Genomic DNA, 25,891 nt, shown 5'->3' with positions numbered 1-25,891 from the left:
CCTTACTCTCTGTCTGGTAGACTTGCAAAAGCCATAGGGGTATATGACATGAGCATGTAATTTTGACATCATGCCATACTCCACTTTGCTTCACCTAACATACAAATCTATACAAATATAAATCCATATAAACAACATATAAATCTACAAATAACATATAAATCTAACATTTGTGAAAAAAATGCAAATTTTCTAAATACTTTTTGTATATTTTTCTTCTTTTAAATGCCTCCTCTCTCTTTCTCTCTCTCACACACACACAGATACATACATACTAATATACACAGATTATATGCAGACAGAAAAAACTAGGTGGCCTATGACTTAGTTACTGTACTTTCTTATAGCTGAGACACAATACCTGACACCCACCACTTACAGGAGGAAAGATTTATTTTGACTCACAGTTTGCAGAAGTTTCAGATAGTAGGCTGGCTGAAAGGCAAGGCAGCAAGGCAGAGGGGCATGGCAAAGGAGAACTGCTCATAGCATGGTGGGCAGGAAACAAAAAAAAAGCCATCAAGGGAGGAAGGAGGGAAATAGACCTTTCCAGGCCACACCTCCAGTAATCCACCTTCTCCAACCAGGCTTCACTCAACATCACCTTTAGCTATAAACTCATCAGTGAACTAATCCACTGAAAAGTGTCAAGCTCCGGTGACCCAATCATTCCCCAGAGCCTTACCTATGAGACCCTAAGGCTTTGGGAGGATATCTGGATATAATCCATAGCAGACTAACATAGAAATCTAGAATTCTGTTGATACACACACACACACACACACACACACACACACACACAGACATACAAACAGGCACACTCAATACCTTTCCAAGTCTTCACGTAAAAAAATGTTAGTAGAAAAAAATCATCTTTAACTGTTTAAAATAAAGTTAGACAAGTTATACTCTAGAAGTATATAACACTATTTTTAAAAGAATCTTGCTTTCAGTAATATCTATCTGTTTAAAATGTATGAAAATAAGCTTAAACATAAAGGCTAGTTGAGAAGACCTTGGAAATAGCATTATGTACATTATGTACATGCTAAATAATGCAAATCAACAATGTTAGAATACAGCTGTTTTGGTTTGAATTTAAGCTCTGCAATAACATTCTTCTTTATTTGACATTAATCAATAGAGATAAATCACTTTAAATATGGCATGAAAAGTAAAAAATAACCACACAACAAAAATAGAATGTAGACTTACCAATTCACAGAGGAGAAAGATAAGCCAATATATAGAATCCAAGTAGCAACACAGAAAGAATGGGAGATAGAGAAACTGGCAAATCTGAAAAATAACAGATAACAAATTAAACATAACAAAGTATTTTCCTCATTCTCATCATTTAACTTCCACCTTCCATTCTTAATTCCTAAAAATGGCAACCCCTTTCCTGGTTTCTGTTACATATCTAAGCAGGGACAAGAAAATTAGGCATTTGGAATTGCAATCAAACCCAGAGAAAGAAACAAAGATTCTCTTAGCATAATAGTGTGCAAGACATACACATTTTGGCAGGTCTGTGTAATATGGCTTCAAAGCCCACAGAATCCAAAATGCATCCACCTTCCCACAATCCCAACCCTATCTCAAACAAAAGCCAATAGAACTGAGTAATAATTCCCCTGAAGATGAGGGGTACACTGAGACCAACTGTAGCTGGAAGATGTGAAAGAAAACAGATATAGGGTCAAAAGAAATAAAAGTTCTTAATTTCCTAATGACTATGAGGGGGGACTCATCATAAGGCAACTTGATAGTTGAGGCTGAAGAGCTCAAGGCATGAGATGAATGGTACAGAGAAGGCATTCCTACATCCCCAATCCCACTGGATTCTGGGGATTGGAAGATCAGACACAAGATTGTAGTACTACTTTTTGCTAATTTATGAATCTTGTGCATATTTGGGTGGTTAAACATTTAGTACTAGAAAGTTCTACCCCTCCTACCTACTAGTAAGTACACAAGAGTCTCAGAATTACACAAATACTATTTTGCTGATAAATCAGGCTGTATCTTTGTTTACAGTATCCTCCTCCTTAATTTACATAATGACCTTCTCAGAGACTTTTGTCTCTTTAGTGAGTCTACACTCCAGCATTAAAACAGTACCTTTCCTGATCACTTGCTCAAACACTCAATGATCGATCATTCAGCTGCACTGAGAAGAAGTGCAGTGGCCAGGAAAACTGGTTTAAAGAGTACAGCTCTGGGAGGTGTTAAATGGGCTGCTCCCATCTTGAGATTCTCATTTAGGTCAGTTTGACCAATCTTGAATTCCTAATACTTCTTTCTTATGTTAGTGAAAGGTTTGTACTCATGAGAAGGCACAGCTAAATATCATATCAGTGCCTTGATGTTTTTTTTACCTTCTCTCCTCTTTCAACACACTCCACAAAGTTAGGGAAAACAACAGAAATGCTTACTTAACTGTGATGTTTTTAGACCCTAAATAGTAAGGCGCTCCACAAAAAGAAGCATCATGGCTTCAAACTGGTCTCAGATACCAAATTGATATTCAATAATTGATAAACCAAGTTTTTTAATCTACATGATTTAGTCTTTTAAGCCTCTTCACCATGACCAAATGCAATCTGGTATTCCTAATTGGATCTTGAAATGGAAAAAAGAAATTAGTAGAAAATTGGTGAAATCTGAAAAAATGGAATTCAGCTAAAGTGAAATATCCTTTATCTTTGACAAATGTACCATGGTAAAATTACGCATTAACTTTAGGGAAAACTGGGTGATTGATGTACTGAAATTCTCCATATTGTCCTTGTATTTAATCTTTCATAAATCTAAATTATTCCAAATAAGTTGGTTTTTTTTTAATTGCTTTTCTCACCAGATCCAAAAGTGCAGCACTTTGTAGCAATTGAAGAAAATGGCTAAATGAAATCACTGCTTTGTATACCCAAAAGTCTTTGCAATAAGACAACAGCCAGCAGCGTTTCAGGCAGGCTCTTTAGAAGATTGATATTGAATCTGAATTTTAACCTCATATAAATATTTTATTATATTATCTGTTCTATTAAATAAATCAACTTTATTCTAGTAATGGAAACTGACAGAGTTTTAATGTTCAAATATTCTTAAGGAAACATTCTTAAAGGGCAAAAATCAATACAATAATCCAAGGGGATAAAACTTTGTCATCAGATAGCATTCATGAGATTTCTTGTTGCTACTCATCCCCACGAACAAGAATCCACAGAGTACTAGTATACCACAAAGAGCAAATCCATGCATTATGTAAGTGACGTAATAAATGTAAGTGGGCTAAATTTCCTCATTAAATCACAATAATCTTCAATTTGAGTCCAAAAACAGCTATCTAAATATACTTCACAAGAAAAAAAAATCACAAATTTTTAGATGAAAATGGTACAGTGGGCTCCTGTTTCCAAAACCATCTCTGTTCCTCAGATATAAAAGTAACAAAAAAATGCAGACACACCTCAGTGTTCATGGAAGATTATTTCCATGACCCTTCATGAGAAGCAAAACTTGTGGATGTTCAAGTACTGTATTTAATATAATGTAGTATTTTCATACAGCCTACACACATATTTTAAATCATCTCAAGATTACTTATAATGTCAAATACAAATGCAAATGTTATATCAATCATTTTATAATGTATTGTTTATGGAATACTGCTCCCAAAAAAGTCTATACATGTTCAGTACAGATACAGGGTTTCTTTTTTTTTTCAATATTTTCAACCTGAGATTGGTTGAATCTGCCAAGGCAGAATTCACAGATATGGAGAAGAGGTTGTAATGCAAACAATAAAATAAAATAAAACAACTTAGTAATTAAACATCATGGAGGACTAGAGATAGAGACAGACAAAAGCAAAATGGACAGTGGGTCTGAATCCACAGAATGGCTGACTCTGGACCAAACATTGCCAGTGGGAACAAAGGAAATTAAAAAGTTCCATCTAAAAGCAGTGCCAGTCTCATTTATTAAAGCCAAAGTGTGAGTTTGGTTCCTCCAAATCCTGCAAGGAAGTTTATAAATGAGTAATCATAATAACAAAATAATCAAAAATCTTGCAGAGGGCTTTCTAGGATTATAGTTCTACTCTAAGTAGAGACAGAAGACTTAGAACAGCACTTGACCAGAATATAAGACCAGAAAACTTTCTCTTCTCTGCCACCCTAACTCTGTCTTCAACATCCCAAATATCATCGTAGAGAACTAATGTCCAAAAAAGTATATGATCTACTTCCAGATTGGGGAAAAGAGACTGAGTGTTGGCAATAACAAAACCAGTCCAAACAGTGAATAAAGATAACAAAGAAGAGATGGACATGGTGGCTCACACCTGTGATCCTGGCTACTTGGGAGGGTGAGGCAAGTGGATCAGAAGTTTGAAGCCAGCCTGGGCAATTTAGTGAGGTCCTGTCTCAAAATAAAAAATATTAATGATGTATCTGTGGTAGAGTGCTTCCTTAGCATAGTTTTGATCCCCAGAAGAATAAAAGAAAAGTAAGAGATAAAACATCCACAGAAAACAGATGTCCCCATCCCCCTAAAAGTAATTTAAAACATATTTGTGGTAAGCAGAATTCTAAGATGACTCAAGATTTCTACCCATTGCCTAATTAGATCCCCTTGAGTGTAGGCAATTCTGTGAATATGATAAATAACCCTCCATGGATGGAGCTACATTATATGACAAGGGTTAAAGGACCTTAGAGATGTAACAGATGTAACTAAGGTCCTTAATTCACCTTGAGATTATCCTGGAGAGACCTGATCTAACCAGATAAGGTCTTTTTAAAGAGGTCACAAATCACCTTTCCTGTTGAACATGAAGAGGTAAGTCACCATTAATTCTACAACTGCAAGGAAATAGATTCTACCAATAACCACTTGAGCTTGGAAAAGAACTCCAAACTTCAGATAAAGGTATAGCTTTGGCAAAACCCTTAATTGCAGCCTATTAGACCCTGTTCTAAGATTTTTCTAAGACTTCTGAAACTTTGAAAGTATATGTTTGTAAATGGATGCTGTTTTAAGGCATTGAGTTTGTAGTGATTTGTTATTCAGCATTGAAAACCAATAGAAATTTCAATACTGGGATAGACAACCAACAAATTCACTCCATATGAAATCCAAACCATAAAAAAAAGACTTTTAAATACCTTACACTACAACAAGATAAAGGAAGATATCACTTTAACTAAAAGACCAAGAAGAGTGAAAAATTTAGGAGCTGTAAACAGAAACAAAACAAGAATATATAAAATTTAACGTTAAGATATTAGAAATTTAAAATTGCAATTTTAGTGAAATGCAATGTAAGTAATAAACTTTATAATGTACACTTTCAAAATGAGAATTAATAAGCAATATGCCAGTACTGAGAACTCACTGTAATGCAAAGTATTAATCAAAGAGATTTCTAAAACCATAAAAATAATTAAGGTGAAATTTTATTTGTGGACTGATGATATGAGGTTATGCTCAAAAACCTTGAAGAATTTTAATAGCATGCACACTGGTTCTATAAGGGCTCTTACAATACAAAACCACCACACTCACTTGCTTCTCCCATTGAAAAGTTTCCCTGGGTGTTGCAAGGATAAGTGCCCCATCGATGCAAGGTCAGAATGCAAGGTGGCGATTTCTATCACCTCCTCTTTGGACTCTACCATTTACCTAGTACAAAAGCCAGATTTATGTTCAGTGATACCTATGCACTACATTAACCCGATCAAATTGCAACACAAATTACAGCTGCACTTTCATGTGTGATATCATCACTAAAAAACTCATCACAGCCCTTGGAACCTTTTATGCAGTCATTGACCCTGCGAACATTTTATTTTCTACAACATTTAATGAAGAAAAACTTCACTCTTCTCATGGAGACCTATATGACAGCTCTCCATCTCTCTATATTAGTATACTATATCCTATAGGAATCTTGTTTTCTTTAATATTTTAGAGTGGCATGCTCATTCATTACATTGATAGCATTCTGCTAATTAACTTGATGATCAGGAAATAGTAAAATCAGTTGCTTGGACTTGCATGTCAGAGGAAGATTAGATAAAGTGCGTAAAAATTCAAACACTTGCCACATATGTGAAGTTTTAGAGAACCAGTGGTCTGTGGCAGGTCTGGATAGCTCTACTAAATTGAGGGAAAACTATTGCCTTTTGTTCTCGCTCCCTGAAGAAAGTGGCACTATGCTTGGTAGATCATTTCAGATTTTTACAGAGAACATATACCATATCTTGGTACATTGCCCCAACCATTTGCAAGTTAATTTTCAAAGCTTCTATCTTTAAGTGGCTCCCAAAGTAAGAGAAAACTCAACATTGGCCACAAGCTATGAGTGGCTTTATCATTTTGAGTGGCTGTGTCATTTGGGCTTTATGACAAAGCTGATTGATACTTAAAGTACATTTCTATACAGAAATCTTAATAGAAGAATCACAAAACTGTTAAAATGTAAGGGTAAGGGCATGAAATCTTCTTCCAAAAACTATCTTTAATTGAAATGTAGGTTTTAATTTGGAACCTGGTCTGGTAGACACTAGATAGCATGTGACTATGTGACCAGGGATATCCCTCATGTACTGGGCCTTATTTAATTTGTCAAATTACAAAGTTGGACATATGCATTCCACACCTCAGAAAGAAGGGCTCGGGCATTTGTCTACCAAGCACGAGGCTCTGGGGTTGATTGCCCACACCAAAATAAAAGGCTCAACAGTGTAAATAATCATCCCAGCCAATGAATCCGAGGTTTCATTCAGTGGGTCCTACCCTTACGGCCTTGACATCATGCCCTCAACAGCACCTATAGATTCATAAGCAGTTCTTCTAACAACTTCATGGAGGAGGAAAAAACACAGGCCTTGTTTAGAGGTAAGTCTACAAGGTATTCTGTTGCCAGCAAAGAGCACAACACTATTTTGTCATAGTTCCACATAAAGATGTCTCTGAAACATAGTAGCAAAGGGAAAGTCTCTCACTGAAAAGAATTTTATGTAATAATCTATCACTTTCTGTGAAAAAAGAAATAGATAAAAATCTAAACTAAATTTTGGTTAATAGTTATGAGTTTGGCTCATAGATCAGGAACATTCAGAAATATGAAAGATTGGAAGCAAAAGGATTAAGGGAGAGAACACAGATACATGTGGTGGATATGAAATTGCATTGCTCAGATCTCCTGCTGCAGAAAGCATAAAAAAACTATTGTCTCAAACTATTGGTTTTCTGGATCCACCACCTCATCCTACCCAAGCCACACTTCCCATGTGCTACACTGAACTAATAACTTTATACAACAGACTTATTAACACAAACCTATTCCTGCAGACACAGATTTTTTTTAATACAGTGGTTTGGGTCAAAGACTCACATTGGCCTGGGGAAAATTTTTCTGGAATTGAAAATTTTTCTGAAACTATACATTGCTCTTTTCTTCTAACTCTCATTTGGCCCAGATATTCCCCTTTTAATCTCTTCCCAAAAGAGTTAAATACACCATATTGCGGTGATATGTGCATACCCATGTTTATAGAAGCACGATTCCTCATAGTTAAATCTTGGAAGCAGTCTATATGCCCATCAACAGATAAATGGATTTTTAAAACATGATATATATACATGATAGAGTACTACCCTACTATAAAGAAGGATAAATTTTAGTCATTTTCAGGAAAATGGATTTTAAGTAAAATAAATCAGACACACAAGCTTAACTATCACATGGTTTCTCTTATATAAGAAACCCAAAGTATAAATGAAATAAGAGCAAAATAAAAGATAGATAATAGAAAACAGGAAGATAGATGTTTTGCAAAAGGGAAGGAGAACAAGAGATGGAGAAGAGGAGCAGGGGAGGGAAAAGGGACATAAAAAGAACTAAGATATGTTAGGTATCTCTCCCCACAATGAATGTGATCATTATGTACTGCAAACATGTACTAATAAACATAAAAATTTCAAAAAGTAATACCAGATCTGCATTGGAGGTTTTCCCCATTTTCTCTAGTTCTTTCTCATTTTCACAACTATGTCCCAATAAACATCTTGTATGCTGTAATAGACTAAAATATACCCTGCAAGAATATCAAACCATAATCCCTGATATACTCATTTTGGAAAAGTACATTGCATATGTAATTAGTTAAGGAAAGTGAGAAGATTATCTTAGATTATTTGGCTGATTCCTAAACACAAGTGGCCTTAAGAGAGAAGCAGAGAAAGATTTCACATAAATACAAATAGTGAAAAGAGATGTGAAAATTAGGGGTGTGAGAGAGAGAGAGAGAGAGAGAGAGAGAGAGAGAGAGGAGCTGGTAATGCCAGGGAATGATAAGAGCCACCAAAGGCTGAAGGAGGTGAGGAACATAGTCTCCAATAGAACCTCTGGAGAGAATTTTACTCACCTGATACTTTTATTTCAGAATTTCTGGCCAGGCGTGGTAGTGCATGCCTATAATCCAAGCTCTAGGGAGGCTAAGGCAGGAGGATCACCATAAATTTGAAGCCAGGACTACAATTCAAGGTCAGCCAGGACCACAATTCAAGGCCAGCCTGGACTACATAGTGAGACCTTTTCTCAAAAAGAAAAAGGAAAAAAAACCCCACAATTTCTGGACTCCAAAACCTTGATGTATGGTGCCTGGAACTACTAAATTTATGGTAATTTGTTAGAATAATCACAAGGAAATAACATACATGTTTAATTCTATCTTGATGCTTGCTTCATTTTTTTAAATTAATTTTTTGGTACATTTTATTGGTACATTTTAGGTAAAAAATTCATTTACATTTATCATTGGGTGTTTGTACCTGTACATAATATATCTTGGTCCTTATTTTTTTCCCCATTACCTGTGCACCCTTCACCCCCTCCGCCCTTACCTATTTACATAGATTTCATTTCTTTTTTTTCTTTTCTCATACTTTTTCCTTTCCCTCTTTTCCTTTCCCCTTCCCTTCCCATCACTCCTTCGTCTTTGGACCTTTTTTCCTATTTCAAATTATCAATTATACATTTTAATCATTTTAACCCTTGTGTACACTATCAGTCTCTCACACAGTGAAACTATTCGGTATTTACATGTGTGTCCCATTTATTTCACTTAAGAGTATGGCCTCAATATGCATCCATTTAGCTATACATGACTAGTTTTTCATTATTTATGGCTGAGTAGTACTCCATTTTATTAAAAAAACATGTTTTCTTTATCCAGTTCCCAGTTGATGGGCACTTGGGCTGCTTCCAAGATTTAGCTATTAGAAACTGTGCCGCTATGAACAGGGGTACACATATATCACTGTGGTATGATTCTTTTAATTCTTTTGGGAAGATACCCAGAAGGGGAATAGCTAGGTCAAATGGGGCCTCTAATCCTAGTTCTTTGAAGTATCTGCATACTGAATTCCACAGTGGTTGCACCAGTCTGCACTCCCACCAGCAATGGAGAAGGTTTCCTTTCTCCTCACAACCCTGCCAGCATTTGTTATTTGTTGATTTCTTGATAGCAGCCATTCTTTCTGGGGTGAGGTGGAATCTCAGGGTTGTTTTCATCTGCATCTCTCCAATGATGAGTGATGTTGAACATTCTTTCATATATTTATTTGCTGCTTTTACTTCCTTGTCTGAAAAATGTCTGTTCATTTCAGATGCCCATTTTTGAATTGGGTCTTTGAATTTGGGGGGTCTGATTTTTTTCAATTCTTTACATATTCTAGATAGTAGTCCTTTGTCTGAGGTACAGCTGCTAAAAATTTTTTCCCATATTGTAGGTTGTCTGTTAGCTCTGTTGGTGGTTTCTTTTGCAGTGCAGAAGCTTTTTAATAAGATGAGATCCCAGTTGTTGATTCTTTCTGCTAGTTCCCGTGCTGCTGAGGTTTTGTTCATAAACTCTTTTCCTATGCCAATGTGTTCAAGAGTCCCACCTAACTTATCTTCCAGCAAGTTTAGTGTTTCTGTCTTAATATTTAGATCTTTAATCCACTTCGATCTTAGTTTAGTGCATGGTGATAGGTATGGGTCTAGTTTTAATCTTTGGAAGGTTGAGTTCCAGTTTTCCCAACACCATTTATTAAATAGGCTATCTTTCCTCCAATGAGGGTGGTTGGCTCCTTTGGCAAAGATGAGGTGGCTGAGCATGTCTGGAGTTGTTTCTGCATCTTCTAATCTATTCCACTGATCCTCAGGTCTGTTCCTTTGCCAGTACCATGCTGATTTTATCACAGTAGCTTTGTAGTATAGTTTCAAGTTGGGGATTGTGATAACCCCAGCCATGTCTCTGTTGCTTAGAATTGCTTTAGCTAGTCTAGGTCTCTTATGGTTCCAAATGAATGTTTGGATTGTTTTCTCTAGTTCTGTGAAGTATATTGTTGGAATTTCAATTGGCATTGCATTGAATCTATATAGTAGTTTTGGAAGTATGGCCATTTTCACTATATTGGTTCTTCCTACCCAGGAGCAAGGGATGTCTTTCCATTTTCTTGTATCCTCTTTGATCTCTTTTCTCAGAGTCCTGTAGCTTTCAGTGTAGAAGTCTTTTGCACCCTTTGTAAGACTGATTCCTAGATACTTCATTTTTTTCGATGCTATTGTAAAAGGAATTATTTCCCTAATTTCTCTCTCAGTGAGTCGGTTATTTGTGTACAAGAAGGCTATTGTTTTTTGAGTGTTGACATTGTATCCAGCTACTCTACTGAATCTGTCAATTAAGTCTAGAAGTCTTTTGGCAGAGTTTTTTGGGTCTTCTATGTAAAGTATCATATCGTCAGCAAATAATGACAGTTTAACTTCTTCCTTTCCTATCTTTATTCCTTTTATTTATCTCTCTTTTCTAATTGCTGTGGCTAATGTTTCCAGAACTATATTGAACAGGCGTGGTGATAGTGGGCATCCTTATCTTGTTCCTGATTTTAGCATGAAAATTTTCAGTTTTTGACCATTTAGTATGATGTTGGCTGTTGGTTTTACATAGATAGCCTTAATCAGGTTGAGTTAAAGACCTTCTATTCCAATTTTCTGTAGGGTTTTTATCATGAATGGGTGATGGATTTTGTCAAATGCTTTTTCTGCATCTATTGAGATGATCATATGGTTTTTGTCCTTGACTCTGTTAATATGGTTTATTACATTTATTGATTGACAAATGTTGAAGCATCCTTGCATCCCTGGGATAAATCCGACTTGGTCAGGGTGTATGATCTTCTTGATGACCCTCTGTATTCTGTTTGCCAGTATCTTGTTGAGGATTTTTGCATCTATGTTCATTAGGGAGATTGGCCTGTAGTTTTCTTTTTGGGTTGGGTCTTTCCCTGGTTTTGGAATCAAAGTAACACTTGCTTCCAGGAATGAATTTGGAAGTATTGCTTCCCTTTCAATATCCTTGATGAGTTTAAAGAGTAATGGCATTAGTTCTTTTTAAATGTCTTGTAAAATTCAGCAGTGAAGCCATCCGGACCTGTGCTTATCTTTGTTGGTAAAAATTTTATTACATTTTCAATTTCACTCATTGTAATTGGGGTGTTTAGAATTTCTATAGCTTCTTCATTTAACTATGGCAGTTCGTATGTGCCTAGTAATCTGTCCATTTCTTCTGTGTTTTCCATTTTATTAGAGTACAGGTTCTCAAAGTAGGTATTGAAGATCCTCTGGGTTTCTGTTGGACCTGTTGTGACTTCACCTTTTTCACTCTTAATTGCATGTATTTGTTTCTTTTCTTTCCTTTTTTTGATAAGGTTGGCTAAAGGTTTATTGATTTTATTTATTCTTTCAAAAAACTGACTCTTTGATACATTGATTTTTTTGTATTGTTCTCTTAGTCTCCATTGCATTGATTTCTGCTCTGATCTTTATAATTTCTTGTCTTGTATGAGCTTTGGATTTGTTATGCTCTTCTTTTTCTAGGAGCTTGAGGTTCTGCATTAGGTTATTTATCTGAGTTTTGTCTGTTTTCCTAATATAGATATTCACGGCTATGAATTTCTCATGTAGAACTGCTTTCATTGTGTCCCATAGATTCCTGTATGTTGTACTGGCATTTTCATTTACTTGTAGAAACTGTTTAATTTCTTCTTTAACTGCTTCTGTGACTCATTCATTTTTCAAGAGGGTGTTATTCAGTTTCCATGTGTTTGTTGGGGTTTTTCAGTTTCTTATGTCATTGATCTCCAATTTTATTGCACTATGGTCTGATAATATACAGGGGGTAACTTCAATTCTTTTACATTTACTTAGATATGTCCTATGAGCTAGCATGTGTTCTATTCTCCAGGATGACCCATGTGCAGCCAAAAAGAATGTGTATTCTGATTTTGTGGGGTGGAACACTCTGTAAACATCTATTAAGTCCATTTGTTCAATAGCTTGGTTCAGTTCTAGAATTTCCTTGTTAACTTTTTGTCTAGATGATCTGTCTATTTGTGATAGTGGGGTATTGAGGTCCCCCAATACAATTGTGTTAGTGTTTATTTGGTTTTTCATGTCTATTTGTTTTCTATAGTTGGGGGCATTTGTATTTGGTGCATATATATTTAGGATTGTCATCTCTTCCTCTTGGATTGTTCCCTTCACAAGGATGTAGTGACCATCTTTGTCTCTATTAATGAGTTTTGATTTGAAATCTACTTTGTCTGCAAATAAGATTGCTACCCCTGCTCTCTTCTGGGTTCCTGTGGCATGGAGAACTGTTTTCCATCCTTTTACTTTCAGTCTATGAGTTTCTTTTTGAGTTAGGTATGTTTCTTGTATACAGCATATTGTTGCATTTTCCTTTTTAATACATTCTGCCAGTCTATTTCTTTTGATTAGTGAATTGAGGCCATTAACATTGAGGGTTATAATTGAGAGATATTGACTCATCCTTGTCATGCTGTTTTATTTTTGTTGGCTCTTTTATTTCTTATTTTTCCCCCTTTCCCTTTAGTGTCTTACCTTGCCTGGTCGCTTCCCTCTGTTGGGCCTCATGGAGTTGTGGCCTTCCTTGCTTTTTTCTAGGATATTGTTTACAATTCCTTGTCATGGTGGTTCGGCGTTCATGAAATTTCTCAGGTGTTTGTTGTCGTGGAAGTATCTAATTTCCTCATCAATTTTGAAAGATAATTTTGCAGGATACAACAGTCTAGGTTGGAAGTTATTTTCTTTTAGGGCTTAAAATCCTTCAGTCTGGGCTCTCCTTGATTTGAGGGTTTGTGTTGAGAAGTCTACTGTGACTCTGTTGGGCTTTCCTTTGTAGGTGATTTGTTTCTTTTCTCTAACTGCTTGTAGGATTTTGTTATTCTGTTGGGTCTCTGGGATCTTGACTATTATATGTCTAGATGTAGATTTTTTTTGATCATGGCTAGTTGGAATTCTATATGCCTCACTTATCTGTATGTCCAATTCTCTACCTCTGCCTGGGAAGTTTTCCACTATTACTTCTGTGAACAGTTTTTTTATGTCAATTGGGCTTTCTCTTGTTTTTTCATGGACTCCTATCAGTCTTAAGTTATTCTTCTTTGCATCATCTAGCAGTTGTTGGACTTATTTCGCATGGTCCCTTACTATTTTTAAGAAATCTCTATTTTCATGGTCTCTAATCATGATCTTGTCTTCTATATCTGATATTCTATCTTCAGATTCCCTTAATTGGCTGTGGATACTTTCAGTGGAGTTTTTGATCTCCTGAATATCTGTTTGAATCTGTTTCTTGGATTCCATTTCTTTCTTATGTTGGGTGATCATAGTTTCCATTTCTTTCTTATGCTGGGTATTCATGGCTTCGAGCATGTTTCTGAGCTCATCTATTTTTTTATCTGTTTCTGTTCTAGATCCTCTAATCATGTCTTTCACTCTGCTCACCATCTCTGCAGATATCTGGGAGATTACTTCTGCTTTGAATTTTTGTAGAGCCTCATTCATCTGTTTTGTTACTTCCTCTGCTATCAGTTCAGTGTATCCAGGTGGTTGGTTATGGGACTTTTCTATCTCATTTCCCCCAGGATTTACCCTTGGTGTGGTGGAAGTCTGAGTTTGTGCCTTGCTTAAATGTCCTCTCATTTTTTTTTTTTTGGTACTGTCCTTGATTTAACTCCTGGGTTGATAGTTTGAAATTGCTTATTGTAGGTATCTTTGTTCCTTGTAATTAGTACCCTCATGGAATGATTGCTTCTCAGAGGTGTCTTCCAGATATAGCTGGTCTTTAAGTTTTGAGTCTCTAATGACTCTAAGGCTATCTCATTTTCCTTATACTAGGAAGGTTCATTGACTAGATCAGTATCAACACCTTAGCCCAAGTGATACAATCAGCAACACCATTGCATCAAGTACATCTTCCAAAATGACATTTTGTGGTAGTTATTAAGCTATCCCCTTTAGCTGTATGAATTAAATCAAGATCGAGGAACATCCCAATATGTAGTGAATAAACTCTTCAATATAACAACTTTACCCTTTGGGATGGGGAGTTAGAAGGGGTTGTGGAGGGAGGGACAGATGGGAAGAAGAATAGGGGAAGGTTATCAGTGTGGCCAGAGGACACAGGTGAGAAGGAAAAAGAGAATAATAGTAAAATAAAGAAGAACTCCAAATGAGGACCAAAACAGGGACAAAAAGGGAAGATGAACAATGTGGGAGAGCAAGAGAGTGAGTGTAGGAGAGAAAGGAAAGAGAAAGAAAGGAGAAAAGAAAAGAAAAAAAAGGAGAGGAAAACAAATATTTGCAAAGAGTAGGAAAAAAATTAAAGATAAGAGGAGCAAAAGAAAAGAAAGAAAAAAAACAAACTAATAATACTAATTTTGGGAATTAAAAAAATGAAGATGTAGGGCCTCTTTTAGTGTATGTCTCTACTGTCACAATAGACAACATGGGTAGCAGTGTGCAGATATAAGTCAATGAGTCTCAGCAAGCTAGTCACAGACCCATTAGTTTCAGGCAGATTTCTGGCTGCAAGTCCCAAGTTGGGTTCCCTGTCCTCCTTTAGGGTTGAACTATGCAGGGTTGTACTGCAGGTTCCAGCTGCCCTTCCCCGAAGATAGTCCCAGTCCTGACGGGAGGTGAAGATGACTCCAACTTACCCAGTACAGTGGTCTGGTGGTCCTGTGTCCTCTGCATCTTTATAGTGTGAAACCAGGTGGCTGTACAGAGAAGAAGGCAGAGGAACGGGGGTGGGGGAGTCCAGTGGATTGCTGCTGGGGAGCGGGCTGATTCAGCGAGTTCTGCGTGACTCTCGACATTGCTAAGGCATCCGCAGACCTGCCTGTCTGCAGTGGGCTGATTCGGCACCTTCGCGTGACTCCCAACCTCATAGGGTGTCCACAGACCTGCCTGTCTGCAGTGGACTGATTTGGCGTGTTCCGCGCTACTGGCGACCTCAGTAGGGAGTCCGCAGACCTCACTTGCTTCATTTTTTAAAAAATTTATTACAGCATGTTAATTTTATATGACAATGGGTTTATTTTGGAATGCTGGCACATGCATTTAATTATTCTAATCAGTTTCAGTTCTGTTACTCCTTCTCTCTTTCCTCTCCCATCCTGCTTGTCCCCTTTACTCATTCCAGATGTCTATCTTCTTTTTTCCTGTCCTCTCTCCCTTAGTTTAGTTACTTATTTATATATTTATATATTATCTACTTTTCACATGTAAGAGAAATCAGGTGATATTCATCTTTCTGTGTCTGGCTAATTTCACATGATGATTTCTACTTCCATATATTTTCCTGAAATGACATGATTTCATTCTTCTTTATGGCTAAGAAATATTTCACAGTGCTTCTTGAAGATCTTATTAGCACAAATTATTCAACCACAAATGACACCATTTGTGGTTGAAGAAAAGAAGCAATAAGAGGGTGCTGTGGAACCAGTTCACCTGCTGCCTTCTTAAAAGAATGTCACACTGAGTGGTATATAAGGCACAGATAGCACTAGTATAAGACAACCCAGCTGCTAAAGGGGTGACATGGGAAGGCTTTTGGAAAATAGGTGAACAATGCTCAGAAAGAAAGCAGTGTTGGCATATTCCTGCTAAATTGTACTGGTAACTACAAAGGAGTAACGAAAAACTGAGGGTTTTTAAGCAGTTAAAAACTGAAGGTGAAAGGTAGGAACCTGATTAATTGTTCACAAAATGGAAGGGAATAAACCAGTAAACAGCACATGAAGATTTGAAAACTGAAAGTCACAGAGCTCCACCAATGATTAAATACACAGTCAAGGAAGATCTGTTGCCCTAAGGCAGGGCCCTGAGTGGAAAACCATAGAGCACTGACACATGATTCCTTCTGCTAGAGATGCTGAAGAGGCTTTGCCATACAAAGCAATAGGTATCCCTCTTGGGAGCTGTCCACACTTTCTCTTCTAGCCAGCAGCCTGATAACTAGGATTAAATCCTAACACAACCTGCACAGGGACATGGTGATCCTGGTAACAGAGGAAACAGGATATAATCCAAAGGAGAGGGAAAAGTAGCTGGTCTAAACCAGAAAGAGCCAGAAGAATTGCTCTGATATTGGCTTTAAAGAGGATTTGAGCAAAAGGACTGGAATATGACGAAATAAACAAAGTCTTATTTACTTGGGGTACTTTCTTAAAACATGAAACACAGAGAGTGGGTATTCTTGTTGTCAGAGTGGCTCTTAAAAGTCTGAGGAAAGGGACTGCCTATGATGAGTGAAGGGGGAAAGTGTGAGTTGCCTAACAGGTAGCAGAGGAAAGAATAGAGGAACTAAGAGAAGTGTGCATGCTGTAATAGATACACAAGGTCAGAATACTGACCAGAGGACTGTGTTCCACTGTAAGAATGGGACACCAAATAGCACACTTTTCAGCAAGGTCATCAAGAATGCACAGATGGGAGAGGCATCAGCCTCACTCAGAAGTTCTCTGGTGACCGTTGGAGACCTAGGCTTACTACGAGAGTGGTGGCACAAAGCTGGGTTCCTTAATATCTGTGGAGATGAGAGGACCTGCAATAACAGAACAGAGTCCAGTAGAGGTGCTTAGACACCAGAAGTAGAGAGGCCACATCACCTTAACAGCTGGCAGGATCAGAAAAGTAACCCAGAGACTTTAATAGGCCAGGTATTAATAGATTTTGCTGTCAGTAGGGGGCTGATAGACACACAGCCAACAATAATACTGCTTAATATCTACAACCGGATAAAATGGCAAGCATGGGAGAACAAGAAGCTGAAAGTGGTCACCTCAATAAAGAGCCACAACTCCACTCAACACTCAAATTTGATCCAGTTTTCAGATCCAGAATGCATTAACTCAAGTCACTTATACTTTAAAAATATATTGAAGTTTAGGCAAGATAAACATGTTGTTCAAGATCACAAGAAATAAACTAAGGAGAATATAAACTTATAAAACAACAAAATGTTAATATCTGAAGGAGCCAATAAAGTGAATATTCATAAAAATCTATAGAAGACAAGTGATTAAAAATATATAAAAATTAGTAAATAAAATAAGCTAAAACTATGATATGAAACTTAGTTAATAAATATTTAAAATAACACACTAAACTAAAATTTGGAATTATATAAACTGGTACATCATTTATGGAGATCATTTTACTATAATTTGTAAAACATTTATTTTGAGGATCTATGAATTACACCTTAGGAATTTATGTCCACAAATCATCAGACATGTTTATAAAAGTTTATGTACAGGATGATGACAGCATAAAATACAACACTGGAAAATTAAAAAAAAATAATTCTTAATGTTTAAAAAAATTGATAAGAACATTATAATAAAATCACAAAACACTGCAACACCATTAAGAAACATATTATTGAGTTATGTTTAATAACATAAACTTCACAATATATATTGTGGTGCAAAAGTATTATCCAAAGAATAGATAAAAAATTTTTAAAGATTCATAAAATTGCAGGGGGTAGGGAGGAAGGGAATTAGACTTGGGAGATTAATTATAACTTACTTTCATTTTTTGATAAATGCACTGAAACTCAGAAAACTTAAATTTTTAAAATAGAAATAAAAGACATAGACTATTGAGAGCAGTTTTTCATGGAAAAAAGTGTGTGCGTGTGCATGTGTTGTGAATGAATCATGTTTACACCAAAATGTTACTGGTTCTTTTCTTCCTATGTTGTGATTATGCATAAGGAACTTTCCTATATACCTTGTTTTATGTTGCTTCATTTTATTGCACTTTGTAGATACTGTGTTTTTTACAAAGTGAAAATTTGTTTCAACTCTGCCTTGAGCAATTTTATCAGTGCCAGCTCTCCAGCAACATGGGCTCACTTTGTGTTTCTGTGTCACATTTGGATATTTCTGCATTTAAGATGTTCTCATTATTATTGCATCTGTTATAGAGATCTGTGATCTGTAATATCTATTGTTACTATTGTGATTTTTTTGGTGTCACAAACTATGCCCATGTTGATGGCTAACTTAACTCATAAATATGTGCATTCTGCCTGCTGCATTGACTGCCCATTCCACTGCTTCTCTCCCTCCCTATTTTCTGAGACACAGAAACATTGAAGTTAGACCAATTAATACCCCTAAAATGATCTTTAAGAGTTCAAGTGAAAGAGTCACTTATTTTTCACTTCAAACAAAAGATAAAAATGATCAAGCTTAATGAGGAAAGCCTATAGAAAGCCAAGATAGGCAGAAAGCCGGGACTCTTGCACGGGTTTGCTAAGTTGTGAATCAAATGAAAAGTTTTTGAAGGAAATTAAAAGTGCTTCTCCAAAGAAAATGTAAATGATGAAAAAACATAACTGGCTATTGCTGATGTAAAGAAAGTTTTAGTGGCCTCCTAGATAGAAGATCAAACTATCCACAATATTCCCTCAACCCAAAACCTAATCCAGAACAAAGCCCTAACTCTCTTCAATTCCATACAGAGAGGTGAGGACACTGCAGGAGAAAAATTTGAAGCTAATAGAGTTTGATTGATGAAGTTTGAGGAAATAAGCCATGTGCATAAGACAAGTATAAAATAAAGCAAAAAGTGCTGGTGCATAAGCTACCGCAAGTTATCCAGAAGGTGGCCACACTGAACAACAGATTTTCAATGTAGATGAAATAACCTTACACTTGAAAAAGATGCCACCTAGGACTTGCATAGCTAGAGAGAAGTCAATGTTTGACTCAAAGCTTCAAAGGGCAGGCTGTCTCTCTCATGAAAGCATAAGACAGTGTGTGCCTTTAAGACGATGCAATGCTTATGTACCATTCTGAAAACCTAAGGCCTTTAAGAACAGTACCAAATCTATTCTTCTTGTTATCTATAAGTAAGACCACAATGCCTGGGTGGTATCGTTCATAGTATGGTTTACAAATATTTTAAGCCTATTGTTGAGACTTAATGCACAGGAAAAAAAGATTCTTTTCAAAACCTTACAAATTATTAGCATAGCACCTAGTCACCCAAGAGCTCTGATGGAGCTGTACAATGAGATTAATGTTGTTTTTATGCCTGCTAATACAACACACATTCTTTGGCCCATAGATAAAGGAACAATTTCAACTTTCAAGTTTGATTATTTAAAACGTACACTATATAAGCTTATAGCTGTCGAAATGATTCCTCTGATAGATCTTGGCAAAGTAAATTGAAAACCCACTGAACAGGATTCGCCATTCTAGATGCCATTAAGAACATTTGTGATCATAGGCGGTCAAAATGTCAGCACTAAGTAGAATTTCAAAAAAATTGAGTCCAACCTTCATGGATAACTTTGAGAGGTTCAAGACTTCAGTGAAGGAAATAATTGCTGATGTGGTAGAAACAGCAGAAATGCTGGAATTAGAAATATAGCCTGAAAATATGACTGAATTGATGAAATCTTATAATAAGAATTTAACTGATGAATAGTTGCTTCCTAAAGATGAGCAAAGAAAGTGATTTCTTTCCATTCTTTGAGATAGAATCTATTCCTGTTCAAAACTACTGTGATATCATTGAAATGACAATGATGTATTTAGAATTTACATGAGCTTAGTTGATAAAGCAATTGACGGGGTTTGAGAAGATTGACCCTAGTTTTGAAAGAAATTCTACTGTGAATAAAATGTTATCAAAAGGCATTGCATACTACAAAGAAAAATTTCAAGGAAGGAAAAGTCAAACAGTGAGGCAAACTTCATGGTTGTCTCATAGTAAGAAACTGCTATAGCCATTCCACCTCCACCCTGATGGATCAGCAGCCATTGACATGAAGACCAGACCCTCCACCACTAGAAGGATTACCACTCACTGAAACCCCAGATAACTGTTAGCATATTTGGGCAGTAAAGTATTTTTAATTAAAGTATAGGCATTTTATTTTTAAACATAATGATGTTGCAAACTTAATAAAGTACAGTATAGCCTAAAAATTTATTTGCACTAGAAAACCAAAAAACAATGTGTGATTCACTTTATAGTGATATTCACTTTATTTTGATGTTCTGGAAAAAAACCCTGCAATATTTCTAAGTTATGCTTGTTTTATATTTTGTTCTATTTTAATTATCTTTGAAATGCACCTGTAGAAACAAACAAAACATGTTTTAAAAAAAAATAAGTCCCCCAATTCCAAAATGCTTTTCAAGATCTCCCTGCGTGCACCTGACAGCTACTGGGTAAGGATTTGTTAGCATTTGTATAAATCCTTTATGCTCGAAATTAACTTATTCAAGATGCATTCTAATATTCTTGATCTCTAAAACAATAATTCCATTGCTAAGTATGAACTAGTTTATACAAATAATGAAAGCGCACAAGTAAAACTGAATATTGTAATGAATAGAATAGAATTTATATGACATATTTAGCTGTATACAAATTTTTATTTTGATGCTCAATAATTTAAATTATAAAGGTTGTAGAAGTACTATAATTGGTATTTTTTGCATAGCCAAACTAATTTTTCCTTAGGTTTTATTTATTATTAGTACAGATTTCAAGTTTTAACAGTCGCATTTGCTGTTTAGCTATCGTCATCAATATAATCACTTTCACACTGATCCTGATGCATCAGAAAAATCAGAGTCTGAAATTCTTGCACTGCTGACTCCTACCCCACGTCCCACAGCTGATGTCACTTATGCTCATGTTATCACAACAATCCCAGAAGTTTTTGAGCAGCTTGCTGTTACCTGCACACTGCCTGGTGTCCTAGGAGCACCAGGCCACTCATGACTTTCAGGACTTATGAATTTGGAGAATGAAGTCATAGCTTACCCATCTCAGGATGCTAGTTCAATAAGCACAGATAGGTAGAAAGTGGTAGGAGATAAATTAAGGAATGTTTCTGTACCTCTGGCTCTTAACAATCTGAGAACTGAGAGACTTGCATTAAAGAACATGAAAAAATACTGTTAATTTAGACTCTTTAGGAATCTAAAAGACTACAGCTATTTTATCCTCAGGGTCAGTATTAAACTCAATTTAATTCAGGACTGAAGCAGACACTCGGCAGAAAATATTTCTACCCATCCATGGCTATAATTAATTTAGGATACACCAAAAACCCCTTGATTCCCCAGTGGGAAAAAAACAGAAGAAAATACTAATACCAAAGAGAGTTTACCCAAAGAATAAGTGGAAATTGTAAGCAGATTAATAGAATTCTAGGTCTGGGCCTTGGAGATCAATTATAGCAAGACCCTCATTTTCTGATGAGCCCTTTGAAATCAAGAGAAGCTATATTATAGAGGGTATAAGTATATTGCATAGTAATTTACTAAATCTCAGAACATTGAAACCAGAAGTAAGCTTGAAATTTTAAAGAGATCATATGTGGGCAAAAATAATGAATGTAAATTTTGTGTACTGATGAGTTAATTCAATTGAACCTGTGACCCTGAAAATGTCTTAGAAAAACAAAGGTTTAGGTAACTATGAAATGATAGGTGTTCAATGAATTATTAGGGAAACCTGGTAGTATTTGATGATAATATTATGACATACTCAACAGACCCCTCGACAGGAGTCAGAATATGCGGGCTTCCTTCTATTTCACTAACCGTTTGTATGGTCTTCAACAAGATAATGAACTTATGAGGAGATCCCCTAGACACTAGAGTGTAAAAGAACTGAAAAGGTCATCTCTAAAGCCCCAAATTCCACACAATATCATGGAGTCCCACTACCTGCAAATGTTTTGAAGGCTCTGAATACAAACATTAGATTAAGCATATCCTACCATTTCCACACACACAAAAAACACCTTAGATCATTTTCAGTACTATCACTTTTTATCAAAAACTGAGTTGCCATGTAACATATCCTAAAATGTTGCATCATATAATCTCTGATACCAATTTAATATATATGTTATAGAGTAATAAAATTCTAACAAATGATGAAAATATCTCATAATAACAAAGCAACAACAAAATACATTAACCATTTACTCCTATAAATAATGAGCTTACAAATTACAGAACTGGTTTGGTAAAGCTCATGAAAATTTTCACAACTAAACATTAAAATTCAGATGTTTAAAAACTTCCTCTCCAATTACAACTGATACATGTATTTTCTTATCAACATAAACTGTAAGCAAGATTCTGTTTACCCACTCTTCCAATACCAGTCAATTAAAATGTTTTGTAAAAAATAAATCACTCCTTATCAAATCATATCAAGAACCAGAAGAAGATTCTTAATGACTCCCTGAACCAGAGAGAAAATACTTCCGTAATGGACTTCAGGAAGTTAACCTTGCCTGAAATGTTTCACCCTCCCTTATTCATTCCAGTATACTCACAGTAGTACAGTGCATGCTCATCTAAATACTACATCCTATTCCAGAAACAAAAACACACAAAATTTTCCCCCTGGGACACAGTTTTAGTTTAGCCTCAACAAAAGGATTTTTTTTCTAAGACTAAAGTCTAATTTTATACCATTTCTTCAAAGACTGAGTATTATTCATTAAAATATTCAACCACCTGGAAAAAGTAATAATTGAACAAGTGTGAAAGGCTTTCTAAAAATAACAAATCATTCCAAGTTTTTAAAAAGTGAATAGGATTTTCTCTTTTCTGTTAATTTATCTAGCAATATTAAAGTTATAAGAACATTCTTTTCCATCAAGTATCTGACTTCCCCAAAGACTGCCCCACTCCTAGACATTTATCAAGAAATAGTTCAGATGTTTCGGCTTTTTTCACTTAAAGTTTCAGGGCAATATCCTTCCATTGATTTTTTTATGTGACTCTGATTAACTCCAGTGGGAGTCCTGCACACAATTCAGCAGTTCAAATTGATCCCTAGCTTAGCAGTCTATGCCCCTTCTATAGAGATATTTTATGGTTTCCAATTCCCAAGTCATTTATTTCTAAGTCATCTACTCAAATCTTCAGAGCTTTCTCCCTATCTCCTCTAAGATCTGAAAGTGTAAATTTTTAAAACTTGGATAAGACATTTCTAGTTGCAATCTTAACTTATTGCTTTAACATCCAGTTCTTATGGACTCAATTGCATAGAAGATACATAACACTATTACTATCCCTGATTTTCCAAAAGAAACATTTTAATAATCTTAGGAATAATTCATAATGTATAGCAAGTCTGTGAATGACAGCAAGTACTTGTATATTTTTTGTTCTGTTATCAAAAGAGACAAATATAATTTGTTCTTTTCACAGTTGGGAATTGTGTCTTCAAGTAACAGAATCTATGAGTTAATATCTCACTTATTAAGCCCCCTGGAAGCAGAAGTTTCAGTGTTTTTACATTATCTGCTGGAAGATATTAAAACTCTAAGTTGGCTTCCCTGCTTCTTTGTTGGCTGCTTTTCATTGTCACAGAACAGAGCACCTCCATCTTCTTTCCCCCACACCATCTCTCTCTCAGGATGAACAAAGAGTACAGACTTTAGTTCATGGTTTATTCCCTGAAACTAGGAGTTATGAGTAGAACTCTAACTTTCTTGCTCACATTTCAATCATAAATTTGAACAAATTCAGAGTTTTGTTGAACTCTGAATGAAGTAGGAGAAAACAACATGGAGAAGCCAGTCAGTAGTGTCTACAGCTGGAACTCTTTCTTCTACCACAACAGAAACAACATTTATCAACTATTTTGGATTAGTCAGGTAAAGTTCCAGACAAACATACAGAGCATGTGTGTATAGAGAAGTCACACTCAGAATGATAAGCAAGAAGCGGGATCAAAACATATGTTTATGTTTAAAGAATTTTATCACAGTAAAAGACACATTGCTGTTAATTCCCCTGAATACTCAAAATATTCCCCCTTGCTTATAACAAAATTATCCCATCATTCTTAGCAATAAGTTTTGCATTAATAAGGGGTTTTAAAACATTTTTTAACATTTTCTATATTTTTGATCACCCCTTGTATCACATTTTCTTTTATATGTGGAATCTAGAAAAAAATGACAATAGGAAAGTAGAGGAGATACTATTAAAGAAGAGGAAGAGGATGGGGGAGGGAGTGGGGTAGAGTAATGAATAGGGGATAGGTAAGATCAAATTATGCTTGCATTTTGAATATGCTATAATAAAATTCATTTTTCTCTATTCTTAGTACATGGTAATAAGAAATTTATAAAGAATTAGGAGTCAACGTGCACAAATAAAAGATGAAAAATGTCAAAGCATGCCATAGAAAATCTACAGTTGAATCAACAAGTCCCAATAAGCAAGAAAATAACTACATAAAACTACACATGGCACAGATGAGAATTCAAGTAGTAGTTTCACAAGAAGAATCTAATAAATTAAATTACAGTACTAAGCAATATACTTGCAACATTATTTCCAATGAACTCAATAAAAATTTCCAGTTAGTATTATTGGGCATATCACATTGGGGTTTCACTCCGAAGTATAGCTACAAAATAAATAAATATATATTTATGTATTCATTTATTCTCTGGTGAAAAATGTACGTATCCAGTGAAAATTTTATACATTAATGTTTATAGCAGCTGTACTCAGACTTTCCATAAACTGGAAAAAAATGTCTCCCAATTGGTAAATGGATGAACCAAATGTGTTAAATTTATACAATAAAAAAGTATTCAGCAACAAAATATAACAAACTAGTGAAAAATTAAAACTTGAGATGAACCTGAAAACATTATGCTAAGTAAAAGAAGTTATATATTAAAAACTACATATCATGTGATTTCTTGTACAATATATGAAATTTCAGAAAAGAAATAATTATAGAGTTCTTCATTGGTGAGCCCAGATTGGAAATAGGAGCAGAGATTGACTACAAATAAAAATCACAGGATTTTCTTGTGTTGATGAGAGTATTCTAAAACTGGATTGTGGTGATAGTTGCACAACTATATACATTTACTAAAATTTAGCATTGAACTGTATACTGTATTTACATTGAGAGGATTGTATGGTATATAAATTATACCTCTTAAAACTGTCTTCCTCCTTCCACAGAAAAGGTGATGTGGCTTCTACTTTGGTTCTTGTTCTCCCCCCTCCCCCACTCTATCCATCCCCATCTTCATGTTTGCTTTGGAACCAGCCATTATGTTGTAAGAAAGCCCACACATGTTCTAACCAAAGCCCATCCTAAGTTGACAACCAGTACCAATTGCCAGGTTATAAAGTCCACAAGTCTCTTGAGGATTTCTCCACAGCTGAGAATTAAAACACCATGGAGCAGAAACTAAGCCTCTTTTCTATGCCTTGTTTGAGTTTCTGGCCCCCAGAAACCATAAGAGAACAAATGATGTTTGCTGATTTAAGCCACAACATTTTGGAGTAATTTGCAACATGGATGCCTAACTCACATTGACACTAATGAAATCACCACACAAATGAATGTAAGATGATGACTATAACAAGTTATAAAATGAAAAGGTAACTGAAGCAATGAGAATATAGAAGTGTAAAGTAAATTTATTTC

General features: G+C 35.6%; 1 long non-coding RNA gene across 2 annotated transcripts in view; it reads right to left on the bottom strand.

Moving 5' to 3' along the window:
* LOC110345387 (uncharacterized) overlaps positions 1-25,480 on the bottom strand; it is a 40,743-nt gene extending 15,263 nt beyond the window's left edge. The window contains exons 1-3 of one of the 2 annotated variants that reach the window (XR_002388696.2): positions 25,391-25,480; positions 1,216-1,299; positions 406-479 (exon numbers count right to left, since the gene is read on the bottom strand). This is a non-coding gene — a long non-coding RNA (uncharacterized LOC110345387). The remainder of the gene's footprint in view (positions 1-405; positions 480-1,215; positions 1,300-25,390) is intronic. The other variant, XR_002388697.2, reaches the window with a different exon arrangement.
* Between the last annotated feature and the right edge of the window lie 411 nt (positions 25,481-25,891).

Source organism: Heterocephalus glaber, unplaced genomic scaffold (genome assembly GCF_053883595.1).
Source record: "Heterocephalus glaber isolate CG9 unplaced genomic scaffold, H.glaber_assembly_v1.0 deba00001523, whole genome shotgun sequence".
Classification (NCBI taxonomy): domain Eukaryota; kingdom Metazoa; phylum Chordata; class Mammalia; order Rodentia; family Bathyergidae; genus Heterocephalus; species Heterocephalus glaber.
The sequence above is the reverse complement of the archived record's forward strand: the minus strand, read 5'-3'. Positions and strand labels throughout refer to the sequence as shown.